A 15,376-nucleotide genomic window follows, 5' to 3' on the forward strand; every position below is an offset into this window, starting at 1 on the left:
ACATTTTTGAAGCACCCATTACTTATTTTTTAGATTCTCTCTCCAATTTAGTTGTCTTTTAGCAAGCTTTCGAGTATTTGCAAGAAATATGTCAACCCGAAAATGTCTTTTTCACATGGGTTATGAAATTTTTGACATAGATCCTCTCCGCATAAGGTGGCATATTTCCGCACTAGATGTCCTAAATGCACAGATCTCTGGTCTTTCAGGGCCTCACAATACAGTGTAAGATGTTTAAGGGTTTCTTGCTGTTTATTACAGAGACGACACCTGAGTAATGCTTTCAAATTCCGCGTTCTTATGGCTTGGCTTACTCTGGTGTTTATTAAGTTCATACGAAATTTCATATAGATTGCTCGATGTCTTGCATTAGCAGTTCTCATCAAGTATTGACGCAGTTTCTTTCGATCTTTTGCCTCAATAGCTGCATCTTCCATAAGCTTGTGGCGATTGCGATCATCAACTGTAGAGCACCAATCCTGTTCCCATAGCTTTTTCTTCACATAATTCGGGTTGTTTCTCAGGGTATCTTGATCAGTTCCCAGTAGCTCTAATTGCTTTTTACAACCGACTGCCCATTTACCTAGTAGGGTTTCTTCGTTGTAAGATTTTGTAAGATCTTGAACTGGGGAAGACATTCTACTGTGATTATTTTCCGATATATGGATAGCATGTTCCATAGCACTCGGGCATGCATGGATATTAAATTGAGTTCGTATCTCACACATGCACTCGAGATTCCTTTCTGTAATTGCAAGACTCGCCTCCAATATTGATTTTCTAGTTCTGGCCATAGAGTGGCAGACACTCCTAAGGCGCTTTCTGCCCCGTAGATCAGTGTTGGGATGACTTTTTGGTTATAGTGGGCTATTACTGGTCGTAACGAGAATTTCCCAAACTTTTTATTTATTACTACTCCTTGACTTGCTAGTTGTCTACATCTTTGTTTAGCATTCTCTGTCCAGGGTGCGTCATTTATGTTACTGTTGATCCAGACACCTAGGTACTTTGTCTTTTTCACACATCTTAAGATGTCATTTCTCAATCTCCACTTCGGAATGCTTTTTGTATTCCGTTTATTATTTTGTGTTAAATCTTGCAAGATTATTATTTCAGATTTTGCAGGATTGATTTTTAGTTTGTTTTTTTCTACATATCTCTCTAAAGCTGCTAGTTTTCGAGTTAGGTCCAGTAATGCAATGTCATCTGCATATAGCATCCAACTTATTGCCTGCCCATTTATTTTCGGTGGGAAGGAATTTACATCTGCAAGACTATCGCCAATGTCAGACATAAATAAACCAAACAGCGTTGCTGCGAGCGGGCAGCCCTGTTTCACACCTTGATTCATTTCAATTGGCTTGCTCAACGTTCCACTTGAATCTAGTCTGATTTTAATGACTGTGTCCGTGTGGAGTTCCTTTATAGGTTGTAGTAGATTATCTGGGCACTTCCATTTCTTCAGCTTTTCCCAGAGCATCTCTCGGTCGATGGTATCAAAAGCGCTAGATAGATCAACAAATGCTACATAGATCTTTCTGTTTTGTCGGATTGCTTACATTTTCAGAAAGTTCAGAATTGTAAAGTTCAGCCCGCAACCAACCCCTTTCACAAATCCAGTTTGTCGAGGGTCGTATCTTTTGGAACCTTGGATCCATTGTAGTAGTTGGATTTAGAGCTGGGAGGCAAAGATTTTGCCGACCACATCGAGCAAAGCTATCGGCCGGTAATTCTTGGGGTCAGTTTGAGCACCTCTTTTAAAAATTGGTACTACAATGGCACACCGCCAGGAAGATGGTATCTGTTTCATCTGGAGAATGGTCCGAAATAATGAGTAGCAGAAATCTGCCCATAATTCTGGATGTTGTTTTAGGTGTTGATTTGTTAAACCATCTGTTAAACCATCTGGTCCCGGTGCTCTTGATGTACTTAATTTTCCTCATGCTCTGAGGATGGTGAAATTCTTATATTGGGTTGATTGTTGTTAAATGTTTCTGTGTAATGTCTGACCCATTGATCTTCCGGAATCATAGATTTTATAATGGCTCCTTGGGGTGTTGAGGTGTTATTCAGCAAGGTCCAAAAATCTCTAGTCTTTCTTTTAGCAAGTACTTCCATCATAATTTCAGCATCTCCTTGTAACATGATGTGTTTATGGCTAATTAGCCAGTTCTTATAAGTTTGTTTCAAATGTCTTATCATGCTTTGGTTATTTGTATTTGACTTCTTTTTGAGCATTCTCAGTGCTTTTTTCAGGTTTTTTTTTCATTAACTTCTGCATCCCATGCATGGAGCTGTGTAAAATCCGGTCTTGCCTTAGTACATTTTTTCTCCCGATATATCTCTAATAGAGTGCTGTACTCAATGTGTTCCATTTCTGTTGTATTTTCTAGTGATTTCCTTAGTGAGATGATATTATTCTCATTCAATCTTAGCCTGTTACGACCAGGACCTACTTCAAGCGTCGGTGCTTCATTGACAGCTGGTCTTCTAGGTTTGTTTGATTTCAAATACAGTTTTACTAGGCAGTGATCGCTGACCTTCATTTCAATGATTTTAAGACACATGACATCGCTTCTTAGGATTCCGTCTACGAACATGTAGTCAATTGTCGAACTTTGCCTATGTCTTCGCCAGGTTGGATGGGCGGGAATGTCCCCTGGCGTGTTACCATTCAACAACTGTAAGTTCCAAACTTTCATTTCTAGCATCCATCGCCTAGCTGCCTGTTCACCATTGGTTATTTTTTCTTCAAGGGAGTCATTTGTGTTAGACAGACAATTTATGTTTAGGTCTCCACATATTAAGATGTTTGTATCCTTTTCATTCCTTTTGATATTACAGATTAATTCTGAAATGGTTTCCATGAAGTTGTCTAGTAATATTGCTGCATGTTGCCAATATATATTGATCAGTATTAGTAAATTATCTTTGTTCATGTATCTCTCTGGAAGTTTCACTTTACACACTTGTATATATGGTGACACATTAGTATGAGATAAGATACGTATACCACTTTTTACTTTTGCGAGAGTTACCATTCCTGACATGGGTCGGCCTTTTTCCCCTTTAATTGCTCTGTTGAAGGCTATCTCAAAGCCGTCTGCTACTGGTGGTTGCAAACAGAGCAAATCTATGTCCATCAATTCATTGGATGTATTTTCAAAGAGATGTGAATGCCCACGTGTGTTCCATGAGGCAATGCATATATTGCCAGTCTCCTGGATCTTTGGGCATTAGCTATGTTTTGTGTTATTGATAGTTTTAGCAACCCATGTCCAATCCATGTCTTCCCTTTGTGGATTGATGATTTTCTTCATTTTGGAGTACATATGCTCAGTCGTTGCTCCGGCTAGCTCTATTTCAGAAATGTGGGTTTCATCATTGATGTGGCTCTTTAAAGGGACATTTTTGCTTCTTGAGTATTGTCCTTCGACACATTGCACAGTTTTATTGTCAGTTTCAGGGTTGTAAGCTAGTACCAGTCCTTTGTTCCTTGGTTGATCTGCCTTCTGTGAATTTCGGATTTCATGTATGTCAAACCCCATAGAGTTCAGCATGGTTCCTGTGTCTAATAGTGAATCGCAGATAATTTTAGAAGCTATATGCAGGATCACACAGTCATTATTTTTCTCGTCCTCGAATTCTACTATTAAGATGTCATCAGAAGCCACAGTTCTTAGTTGTGGAATATGATGTAGTAACTTCATCACATTATTCCTGTTTAAGAGAAGGCCATCTTTTTCTCTCACTATGCGTTCTAGGCGCAACAGATATTTCCCCATTTTCTTAGATCTTTGAGCTTGTTGGCTGTATTCAGAGCCATCAGTGTCAGCCACTCGTGCATTATGCTGTACTTTCAGGCACGTCGGTTGCCGCTGAGTCCATTGGCTCTTTTGTATCGATAATGGGTCTTTTGAAAGGAGGTGTAAGGTTATGGGGAGATCCTACTTTAGGATCAGCTTCTCTTATCGGATTTGGTTCGATTAATCCGTTATCCATTAGCGCCATTTTGGCCTCCAAGATCTCAAGGTTTCGCTCATATTTCCACAAGTCTGAGTTACGCGAGATATGCTTTGCCTCAGACTGTACGAGTTTCTTGGTGGCTAAAGTTAGCGCTCTTTTAACCTCAATTGTCATACATTCAGAGAAGACATCCTCTAAGGCAGGTGAGGTTGTGCCAGGATGTTTGGGAGAATCGCTGTTAATGTCTCTTTGTTGATGTGCATGTTTCCCATATTCTGGGCAACCAGGTTTGGGGGATGGAATGACTCTACTAGCTGGCTGCTTTACAAGAATCTTCGTTTAGGGAGCGCTTGATCTTTTTTTCCCATATTGAGGTCGATGTTAATTATGGCGTCTGAGGGAAGCCGATCCTCAGTCATGGCCGATTCAGGAATCTCAACCCAATCATCTTGATCACTTTCAAGAAGCTCATATGTTGAGAGATCTAAAAGATCTTCAGAAATGCTCACAATTCCAAGTGGTTGATCGTTTGGTGCTTCTTTTGGGTTTAGTTGCTCAGCTGGTATGGGGTTCTTCACTGTGCATAGATTGGTCTTAACGGCAGTTTCATCAACTTGCTTGGTATTTATTGTAGAACAAAGACCTTTGATGTTCCTTAAAAATTATCGTACACTCGATCTACTTGGATTTTTTCTTTGTTTCTTATTTTTGGATTTTTTCCCACTCATCGTGTCTTCGACTTTATTATTTGATGCTGCATCTGATTTTTTTTATTCAAATATTGGGAACATCCCTTTTTGTATTGATTTTGGTTTAGCAGGAGAGACTCTGACACCAGGTCCCTCAGTCTCATGTATAGAGTTCATGGGACCCTGGTTCTCAGGCTCATTGAAGCCTTGTTCTGATTGAGAAGCTGAAGCAGCAACGTCCATTATACACTTACTTGCAGAATTTGATGACATTAAGTCCTCATCTCTGTCCGAGGGAGTACCCTGCATTTGGGGTAGGTTTGATTTCTTGTTTCCTTCGCACATTTGTGGAACACCTTTTAGCTGCCTGGTGAGCGTAATCATTTGTTCGCTACTACAGATTCTGTTGCTCTCATTTATGCAGATGACGGCTTCTCGTGATCGTTTTAATTTTTGTGTACATTTCCTCGGGGGTGCATTAGCACCTCTTTTTTCACACCTCCTCTCTTGCGTGATTTTCTCTGCATTTAAACTGGTATCTGGGACCATGATTTGGGTCTCATAGTCTATTGTATTATTTGCAGGAGTTTCCTTTGCTTTATCATCATTATGCACTATGATCTCTTTAGGTATCATTGATTTAAGAGTGGGTTTGAATTTGTGTTGTTGCAGCAGTGTTATGGCTTCTCGAGCTACTTCGGCGAACAGTCGTTTGTCCATCGCACTATTCTTGGTTTGTTCCACAATGGTCTTAATATATGCATCAGCTCTTAAATGCTCATCAATCCAAGTTTGTTTCATCCAATTTAAATCTTGATCCACATTGATAATTTTCGAGAGCATCTGGCTGTGTACCAACCACAGATGGTGGACAATAGGTTTCAAGTCCAGTGAAAAGGGAGCCAGCCAGCTCCTTTTCCTCAGCGAGCCTTTTTTGTGATGTGACTATAATCATCATTGATAGATTCTAGACGTTTCCTTTTCATCACTGGTTTTAACCAAGGTTTTCGAAGTTCATTTGAGCTTAGTGGGACAGCTGGGAGACTGCAGACATTCTCCTCACAGGACGGGAATACATCTATCGGCTGCGCTTGTTCCAAAGGGTTGCGGGATCCAATCGATGATGTTTCCATTCTGATATCTACGCGGCTCTTGTCTACTAGGGCCAGTGGGCTGCGTCGGTTACAGCTCATCCGGGCGCAGGGCGAGCGGTCCGAAGCTGATCCAGGGCGAGGCCATGTCATCAGAGCTATTTTCCCGAGTGCATCATCCATTAATGGTGCTCTTCTAAAGTGCTCACTGTTGACCACGATCTCGCCAGTTTCTCGTTCCGCAGACTTCACGGCTTTATTGGGGCTATGATGAGATCCGACAGGCCATTTATCGCTAGGTTCACAGACATCACTGGCCATACCACCAGCACGGTCTGTAGAGACTATGCAGTTGGTCATGGCTCCGCTCGTGGTATCGACGACAGCGATACTCATCTCATGTGTGGCTTTGTCAAGGCCAATTACCGTTCCGGCCGTGCGTGAAAGAGTCTTAGCGATCAGCAATTCATCACCTTCATCCACATTAGCTATTGTGTTATCCAGCCGGGTGTTTGTAAATGCACAACTATCAGTTGCAGAGTCCAAAGATGCCCCATGAGCATCTTCAGCCACAGCGGACTCTCCCTCCTCCGCCGCATAGGTTATGTTGGGCTCTGTTTGTAATGTTTTTAATAGTGTCGGATTCAGTGGTGTTGGCGATGCTAGTGGATATAAGGTTGTACTGCACATGGCTATAGTGCTGTCCTGACAATCAAAATAGTTCTCAGAGTCTATGGAAGTAGAAGAAGCGCAATTCTTTTTACGAAACTTACAACGGCTTACCGTTAGGTCCATGCGCAGGTCAGTGGGAGCGCAGCCACCTACAACCAGGAAGCGTCATTGCCGCCGTGTAAGCGGGTGAGTGGCACCTTCTTCTCCTTGATATACCACAGCGTCTTCCATGTTAATCCCCGAGGGGCCAGGGTCTAAGGTGTACTCCGCAGAAGTCATAGGGATCGCGGAAAAATAAAAATAAAAATAAATACACTGAGGGGCGCGTTCAAGCGCAAAACACGATTGGAGCTGGTCAGAGGAGAATCGAGCGGAGTTCGGCACAGAGGCGAGGGCGGGGGCCGTGGAGGCTCCCGGCTCCCCAGGCACCCTTGTCAACACTGCCAACACTCAGCGTCACTCCGCGTCGCTCCGCGACCTGTGCTGGGTCTATGAAGGGAAAAGCAACTTCCTTCCACAACGAGGTAGTCAGGCAGCAAAACAGAGCTCCCAACACTGCCAACACTCAGCGTCACTCCGCGTCACTCCGCGACCTGTGCTGGATCTATGAAGGGAAAAGCAACTTCCTTCCACAACGAGGTAGTAAGGCAGCAAAACAGAGCTCCCAACACTGCCAAGACTCAGCGTCACTCCGCGTCGCTCCGTGACCTGTGCTGGGTCTATGAAGGGAAAAGCAACTTCCTTCCACAACGAGGTAGTCAGGCAGCAAAACAGAGCTCCCAACACTGCCAACACTCAGCGTCACTCCGCGTCACACCGCGACCTGTGCTGGGTCTATGAAGGGAAAAGCAACTTCCTTCCACAACAAGGTAGTCTAGCAGCAAAACAGAGCTCCCAACACTGCCAACACTCAGCGTCACTCCGCCGATCCTACTAGGCCAGGTGTCATTGAGATCGCGCAAGTGCATGGGATGGGGGAAGGGAAAGTGCGGGGGGGTTGGGGGAGACGGAAGGGGAAGTGCAGTTCAAGGGAATAAAATACTCTCAAAAGAAAAGTAACGGCCAGCAGGTGGCAAGTGCAGTGGTAAGTGCAGAAATCAGGTGTCAAGTGCTGATGGTGGGATTGTAGGGATACAGAAACAGTCCCAAGAGCGGGCGTTGCCTGGCAGGCAGTGCAGGTTCGTGTGACTGGCAGGGGAGGGACCTGGGCCGGAGATCAGAGGGTGGCCAGGTAACCAGTGCAGTTTCAGCCAGGAGGTCACCAGGGGAGAGGAGGAGAAAAAGCAGAAGCAAAGAGAAAGGTTTTGAGGTGCTTCCGGAACCGGAGATGGTTCTCCTCAAGTTCCAGGGAGGCAGGGAGACTGTTCCAGAGGGAGGGCCCAGCTGAGGAAAAAGATCTATCACCAACTTGTTGCTTGGAGAAGCGACTGACCCTGAGGGAGTTGGAGGCGGATGAGCGCAGAGCTCGAGAAGGCATCCAGTCTTAATCCTACACTCAATTCTTTTAGATTTTCATGCACAATTTCTTCGATCTGCAGTGTTAACCAAATACCTTAGTACCCTCTACAACATCTTCACACGACCCCTCGTCCTCATCCTCGAAGCTATGGGTATCTCTTACACTAACTACGCGGACGATACCCAGATCCTCCTCACCTTCACCGGCAACTATGACACTGACTCTTTGACCCTTAACAATCTCTACAACAACATCCAAGCCTGAATGGCAGACAATGGACTATGCCTCAACTCTGACAAGACTGAACTCCTACTGGTAGGTTCCCCCGACACGCTAAAAAATCTTGACTCCCAATTCAGTCACTTCACCATCGACACCATCAAAATACCTGTCTCAGACTCAGTCAAAACTCTTGGAGTTTATTTGGACTCCAACCTATCCATGGACAGACAAGTCAACGCAATTGCCTCCTCAGCTGCATATCACGCTAAACTTATCAACGCAGTCAGGCCTTTTCTCTCCAGAGAGAACTGCACAAACATAGCCAGAGCCATCACCGGCTCCAGGCTAGACTATTGCAATGTACTATTTCTAGGAACATCAAAAAAAAACCTTGAGAGGCTACAAGTCATCCATAATAGTGCTCTCCGTGCAGCCCAAGGCATTGCTAAAAGAGACCACATCTCGGAGGCCAGAAAACTGGCCCACTGGCTCCCAATAAAAGAGAGAATTGTGTTCAAAGCGCTGACACTGACACACAAGTGCATCCATCTCACTGCTCCCGACTACCTCTCACAAAGTATCCACCCTGTCGCCTCTACAAGACCAACCAGATCACCCTATACCAACATGCTCTGTGTGCCACGAGTAAAAAGAGCTAGAGCGGGTGGATCCAGCTTCCCATATCTCGCACCTACTCACTGGAATGCCTTACCTCCCACCATCCGAAGTGAGGCCTCCCTCCTCGCTTTCCGCAAAGCAATCAAAACCATCCTCTTCTCATAAGGTCCTTCGTAGCGGCATGAATACCAACCATAGGACCCACTGCTTAATCTGTATTGACCAATCAAATAAGCTGTAATGATACCTATGTCTGTGTTTGTATGCAATGTGCCATTTACTGCTACCACGTCTGTACCCCTGTAACTAAGCTCATGCAAGTAACAGCGCCTCAATGCCCTTGGGCTGCTTGCGCGCTATATAAATATAAATAAATAAATAAATAAATAAATACATAAATCTTATCCTATCCTGGCACCATTAAAACCCAACGAGGTAACACCCTGTTTATTACATGTTATTGTCAATGGCATGACTTCCGACTTTGTCCAATTCACTTCATATCCAGATGATACACTGAAACTAGACAGAAGTTCCATTAAAACAGGAAGTGAATTCTCCAAGTCTTTTAAAATCGGCAGAAGATCACCCGCATAAAATCAAAGCTTCTGTACCACACCCCAAAAGCTTACTCCACTCAATCTTTTTTCACACCTAATTGCAATGGCCAATGGTTCAACAGCAATGACAAACAAAAGTGGGGGCAGGGGGCATCCCTGTCTAGTATCTTTTTCTAATTCAAATACATCTGATCTCATTTCATTAGTATTAATATCAGCAGTTGGCCAGGTCAAAGGTTGTGCTTCAAGACCTCAGCTCTGCTGCTCGAGATGCAGGATCCTCCAAGTTGTACACGGTGCTTCCCATTGGTCATGGCACCTTTTTTATGGTCAAATTATGATTTGAAAAGTATTACCAAGTATTAGAGAAATTCAGAGGGACCCATGCTATTTTTACGAGTGTAACCGGTTTCTTAGAAAACATTCCCTAACAAAAGTATGAACGCTTTTAACATGATATTCAGGATCCAGCGTAGGTAGGGAGGCACCTGCATGGCTGGCACCATTATTTTATTCAAGACACTGCAGGATCCCAGGAGAAATAGGGGTTTTTAGCTTCTATCAGGGACCGGGCAGACTTACAAAAATAAAATAATTACTAAAGCCAAGTCGGGGCCTGCCCTTCTCCCCACGACCTACATGAACTGTTAATATAGATGTATATTTTTAAGGCACTTTGCGGGACCCATAGAAAAGTATTTCTGTGGGACTCGTACGTAGATATGTATGGCCTAATTCACAGAGCGTTTTCCAATGGGGTTTTGCCATTATAAAACGCTTCTGTGAATTAGGCCCCTAGTGTGCGGTGCTGAATTGCGTTTTCTTTTTCAAGCACTTATTTTCTCATGGCAATAAAAGATTTTTTTCAATAACTGCATTAACATGAACTTCATAAAATAGGAATCACATACCCTAGAAAAGCCGAAAAATATACGAAAACAAAGTCTATTGAAGATTTGTCATGCTATAAAATGTGTTTCCGAAAAGAAGCCTCGGGCAGGGAAATGCAACTGACATGAATAGCAGGGCTGTGACTTTTCACCTATGTGCTTACTAACATATACACAATAGTAAGTGACTTGACACGACGCACCACTACTTCATGTGAACTTTTCACATTGGTTACAAATGAGGACCTCTGAAGAAGGAGTCTGTGTGATCTCCAAAGTATAGCATCCTTGTGCTCAATTTGCCAGCCGAATACAGGTAGCTCTCCCTTTAACTTTCACAGTTCATTAGTGGAATGTAATACTCCACCTTTGTGACAAAGTAACACATATCTCCAATAAGAACAGTTTTGATGTCTTTATAATACTTACCCGAGTTGGCACGAGATCCCCGTGTTATGTGTAAAGTTAAGAAGTTGAGCAAACTTGATAACGTGTTCCTATTAATTGCTAGAATACAAGCATCACCGGGTCTAGCACACGATTAGGGAAACCACGCATGCGCAAAGCCATCAGTTTCGGCTTCTCTAGAAGCAGACGTGACCCCCGTGACGTGACCCCGTCCACGTGCATTGATCGCTTTTCAACTTTTACATATCACACATCTTCCTAATGCAAGGAATAACATGTTACTTCTGGTGTTTAGCTTTCGGTACAAACCAACATGACAGGTTACTTGCTACCCGACGTTACCTTTCATACACAAAGGAAATAACATCAGTCACCTTCTCCTGACAATTACACTAGAACATCTAGCCACATGCACCACTGTTGCGTATTACTACGATCGAAAGGTCATTAAACGGATTTAGCAGTGATGCTCAACAGCTGTAAAGTGTAATCTGAGAGAGAGACACCATGTTCCAAAGTGAAGGCTACATTCTGTGCCCCGGGAAGCTGCCTCGCGTATACATCAAATGGGCGGAATTATTAAGACGTTTTTATTGCATCAGAAACCAAGGAAAAGCTTTAATTGCCACATTACCTTTCTAAAAGGGGATTTTGCAGGCAGAGCAGGCTTTTATTAATGGCCTTATTGTGACAAGCATTTAGATAACAAATAGTATGCACGCGGGGATGCACCTACTGAATGTACCATTGTTTTTTTTCTTCATCTCATGCAGATTTTCAGAGCCACTCCCTTGAGCCAAAACTAAGGAGAAAGCAGTTAACTAATGAAACCATAACATGGCCAGAGACACCATTCACAAGTTTATAAGCACAGCAGTAAACAGGTGATAGAAAAGAAGTCACCAACTTCTCGAGCTGCAGAATTTTGATTTATGAGTGGTTAGTTTATAACCCCCACTACTCAAACCTACTTTTCCCTTGAATGTCTGGTCTGCAGGCTCTCTGTCTCTCCTGGGTTCTCTATGACCTTGGTCACCTTCTACGGGCCACCTGGCCAGGTTATCCTCTTCCTTTCTGAATGGGCTGACCTCACTTCCTCTCTCCTTTCCTCTAACTCCCAGCTTCTCCTTCTTGGGGATTTCAACATCCACCTGGACTCTCCAGACTCCTCTGGGCTTTTCCGCAACCTATGCGACTGTCCTTTTCCATTCTACCCTCTGGTCCGACCCATTCTGCCGGGCATACCTTGGATGCTCTCATCTCTTCAGACAACGCCCTCTCAAATCCTCTCACTACTCCTCTCTCCTGGACTGACCACTCTCTTCTTTCTTCTCAGTCGAAGCGCCTGCCCCCTTGGCAAAGGCCCACCCAGCACTGCCACTTTGCTTCACGCTCATTCGACCTACGAAGTGAGTGTCAGTGGCTGCCTTTTCTTCCACTTTTTCTCCACGTCCGACTCCTGTGGCTGACTCCCATCCTGACACACTGACCTTTCCAACCTTCACCTTTCTATCTCTAACACTATGGACTTCCTTGCCCCTGTCAGGAGAATCTGCTTGAAGCCTGCCAAAAAGTGTAACTCTTATTACGACTCCAATCTGGCCACTCTGAAATGCAGGTGCAGAGCAGCCGAAAGGAAATGGGGAGCTTCGGGTGCACCCTCTGACAAACTGGCCTGCCGCCTACTCCAAAGGCAATACAGTCTCTCAATCATCTGTAAAAAGAGGGTGCACATTCAAGCCTGCATCTCTGTGGCCTCTAACAACACAGCCGAACTATTCAAAATCTGCAAGGAGCTGGTCAATCCCACTGCATTATCTTTCTCTTCTACACCTACCCAGTTCCTCTGCACGGCCCTGGGATCTCATTTAACCGCTAAAACCAATGACATCTTATCCGTACTCTCCACCTCTTCTCTTCACTCACCCTCTACCTCTCTCAGGCATGCCGTTGCCGCCACCCTCCTCTACTTCTCTCCTCCCTGTCTCCTGTCACACCTGAAGATGTTTCCAGACAAGTCTGGTCTATGAAAGTCTCATCCAAACAGGTGACCCCCCTGCTCCTCCAGAACCATTAAGGACAACATTAGTTCTCTCGCTCCAGCCTTGCCGATTATTGCAATCACCTTTTAGCCACTGGAGTTTTCCCTTCTCAAGCACTCCCTTGTGCACCACCTACTCATAAAGCCTTCTGCTGACCCCTCCATTCTGGCAAACTGTCACTCAATCTCTATCACTCCTTTCCTGGACAGACTCCTGGGCAAGTTGGCTATCTCCCAGCTAACCCTCCATACCGAAGCTGTTGGTTGTCTCCACGACCATCAGTCTGGCTTCAGAGCAGCCAGAGGCACGGAAAATGCTCTCCTGAACACTCGTGAACATCTGCTCTCTAACCTTGACTCTAGCTCTCCCTCTGTCCTCGTTCTTCTCAAACTATTTTCTGCTTTTGACACAGTCAACCACAACAACTCTTGATCACTCATCTCTGCGAAACCCTGGGCATCACCAATCAGGCTCTCGCGTGGCTGTCCTCTTTCCTCTTGGACCAACCTTCACAGGTTCAATTTGGGTCCTCCCTCTCCACATGTGGTGTTCCCCAGGGCTCTATCCTCTCCCCCTAGCTTTTCAATATCTACCTGGCCTCTTTGGCCCTGCTGATCTCTACCTTTTCCACTAACTTTCAGTGTTATGCTGATGACACACAGCTCTCTTTCAGGCTACCCTCGGCCTCCTCCTCCTCCTCCTTGCTCATCCCTAACTGTCTATCCACTTTTAAGGCATGGAGCGCCTCTTATGATCTTTGCCTTAATGGCAGTAAGACTGAGATCCTCATTGGAACTCCTGGTCCCACTTTTCCTCCCGCACTCTGCCTGGCTTCCCTTGGCCCTCTGCCCTCAATCTCTTGTGAGGCAACAAACCTTGGGGTCATCTTTGACTCCACTCTCTCCTTCTCTCCACACATCATAGACCTTGCCAGAAAGGCCCATTGCCAGCTGCACCTCCTCAGACGTATTCTCCCTTTTCTCATCTACCTCCAGAATCTGACTGTCTCCAGAGTCCAGGTTCTATCTAGGCTAGACTACTGCAACAGCCTCTTTCTCAATCTGCTGAACTCTACTCTTTGCCCGCTACAACGTACCCAGAACAGGACCGCACTTATCCTTGGCCTCAAGCCCAGGCACTGCATCTCTCCACCCTGAAATCCCCCTATTGGCTCCCGGTGGCTGCTAAAATGAAGTTTAAGACCCTCTGCTTTGTCCACAAGGCATTCTGGGGCCGGACCCTCGCTATCTCCAACTCTCTCTTCCTAGGTGCCTTCCTACTAGAGCCCTCCGTTCGTCTACCTCTAACTCACTGCGGGTGAGTCGCTTCTCCAAGCAGAGATTGGGGGTTGATTTCCCTCCTCTGCAGGTGCCTCCCTTTGGAATGGCCTCCCTGCCTCTCTTCGCCTTGAGCTGGATCTCCATAAGTTCCTGGAAGCTCCTCAAGACCTTCCTCTTCCGCTCTTCTTTCTCTCTTCCTCTCCCCTGCTAACCTTCCCTTGCTCCTGCACCGTTTCTGCTGAGTGGCTGCTTAGTGTTCCTCTGAGACTTACTGAACACCAGGCGCCCCCCTGCCTGCTCCCCTGCATTTGCCTGATGGTCTCCCTGCACTGCCGCCTGGCCTTCCTTGCACTAACGGGTTTGATTCCCCTTGGAGTCCGAGCCTCCTTTCACTTAACTCAGGGCCTTGCTGCTCTGGGTGCACTTCCCCCTCTCCCTTCCACTTCTTGTCTGCGCACTTGCACAATCTAAATGATACTAGGCCTAGTAAGATCATTTGTCTTGTCCTCCCTTGTTCCTCCTCTCTTTCCTGGGTGCGCCTTGAAACACATTGGGCCTCATTTCAAGTCTGGCGGCAACTGAGCTGGAAAAAAACAGCAGGTTGCTGCCGGACTTGGAATGAATTACCGCCTCCGTGAATGCCGGAATCAACGGGGCATTACAACTCCGGTGACCCAGTAATTCCGGAGGCAGAATTCCATAAATCCCCATTTCCATGGAGTCCCACTCCATGGGATGGGGACAATGGAAACACTGGTTCCGTCTATGACGGAGCCCGTGTTTCCATTCCTGTCTGCAGGCCGGTGGCATTACTCCCGCCAGGTCAGCCCTGGCAGGAGTGACACCTCCCGCCTGCAGAACTCGTAATCTGCCGGTCCGGAAACAACAGTGGTGGCGGGTTTACCGCCACCGTTGTTTCCAGACCGGCAGGGTCATAATGATGCCCATTGTGTATAAGCGCATTATAAATAACAAATCATATCAAAAATACTGCTGCCATCCTTACCTAAGAGTCACACAAAAAATGAGGTCTAACCACAATATTATTTCAGATCTGGACTCAGTGGGAATCAAAGATTTGTACGAACAGGGGCGAGTCCTAGACCTAGCTTCTCTTTTATCCATACAGAAGGGGTTAATAACCATTTCTATTTTTATTTTAATTTTATCTATTTTCTTATACCGCACCGACAGCCCGCAGGCATCAGAGCGCCACAAAAAAACATCAAGACAAACAAATAAAACAGGACAATACAATTAGATTTAGTGAATCCGCAGTGTAACTTTGGGAGGGAGGCCCAAATGGGAGAAGTTATTTTAAAAAATGGTTTTTCAGTGTTTTCTTGAATAACCGTAAATTCACTCTTTGCAGTTTTATGCAGGAGGAGGAACGCAAGGTCCTCTTGGGTTGGTAGAGAGGGAACCGGGCTTTGATGTATTCAGGTGCTTTGCCAAAGAGAGAATGGTTTATTAGCATAC

General features: G+C 45.2%; 1 protein-coding gene across 1 annotated transcript in view; it reads right to left on the reverse strand.

Moving 5' to 3' along the window:
• LOC138511482 (complement component C6-like) overlaps positions 1 to 15,376 on the reverse strand; it is a 504,666-nt gene that overhangs the window by 23,988 nt on the left and 465,302 nt on the right. The gene's annotated exons all lie outside the window — the stretch shown is intronic.

Source organism: Ambystoma mexicanum, chromosome 6p, assembly GCF_040938575.1.
Source record: "Ambystoma mexicanum isolate Mex_15411 chromosome 6p, UKY_AmexF1_1, whole genome shotgun sequence".
In the NCBI taxonomy this organism is placed as follows: domain Eukaryota; kingdom Metazoa; phylum Chordata; class Amphibia; order Caudata; family Ambystomatidae; genus Ambystoma; species Ambystoma mexicanum.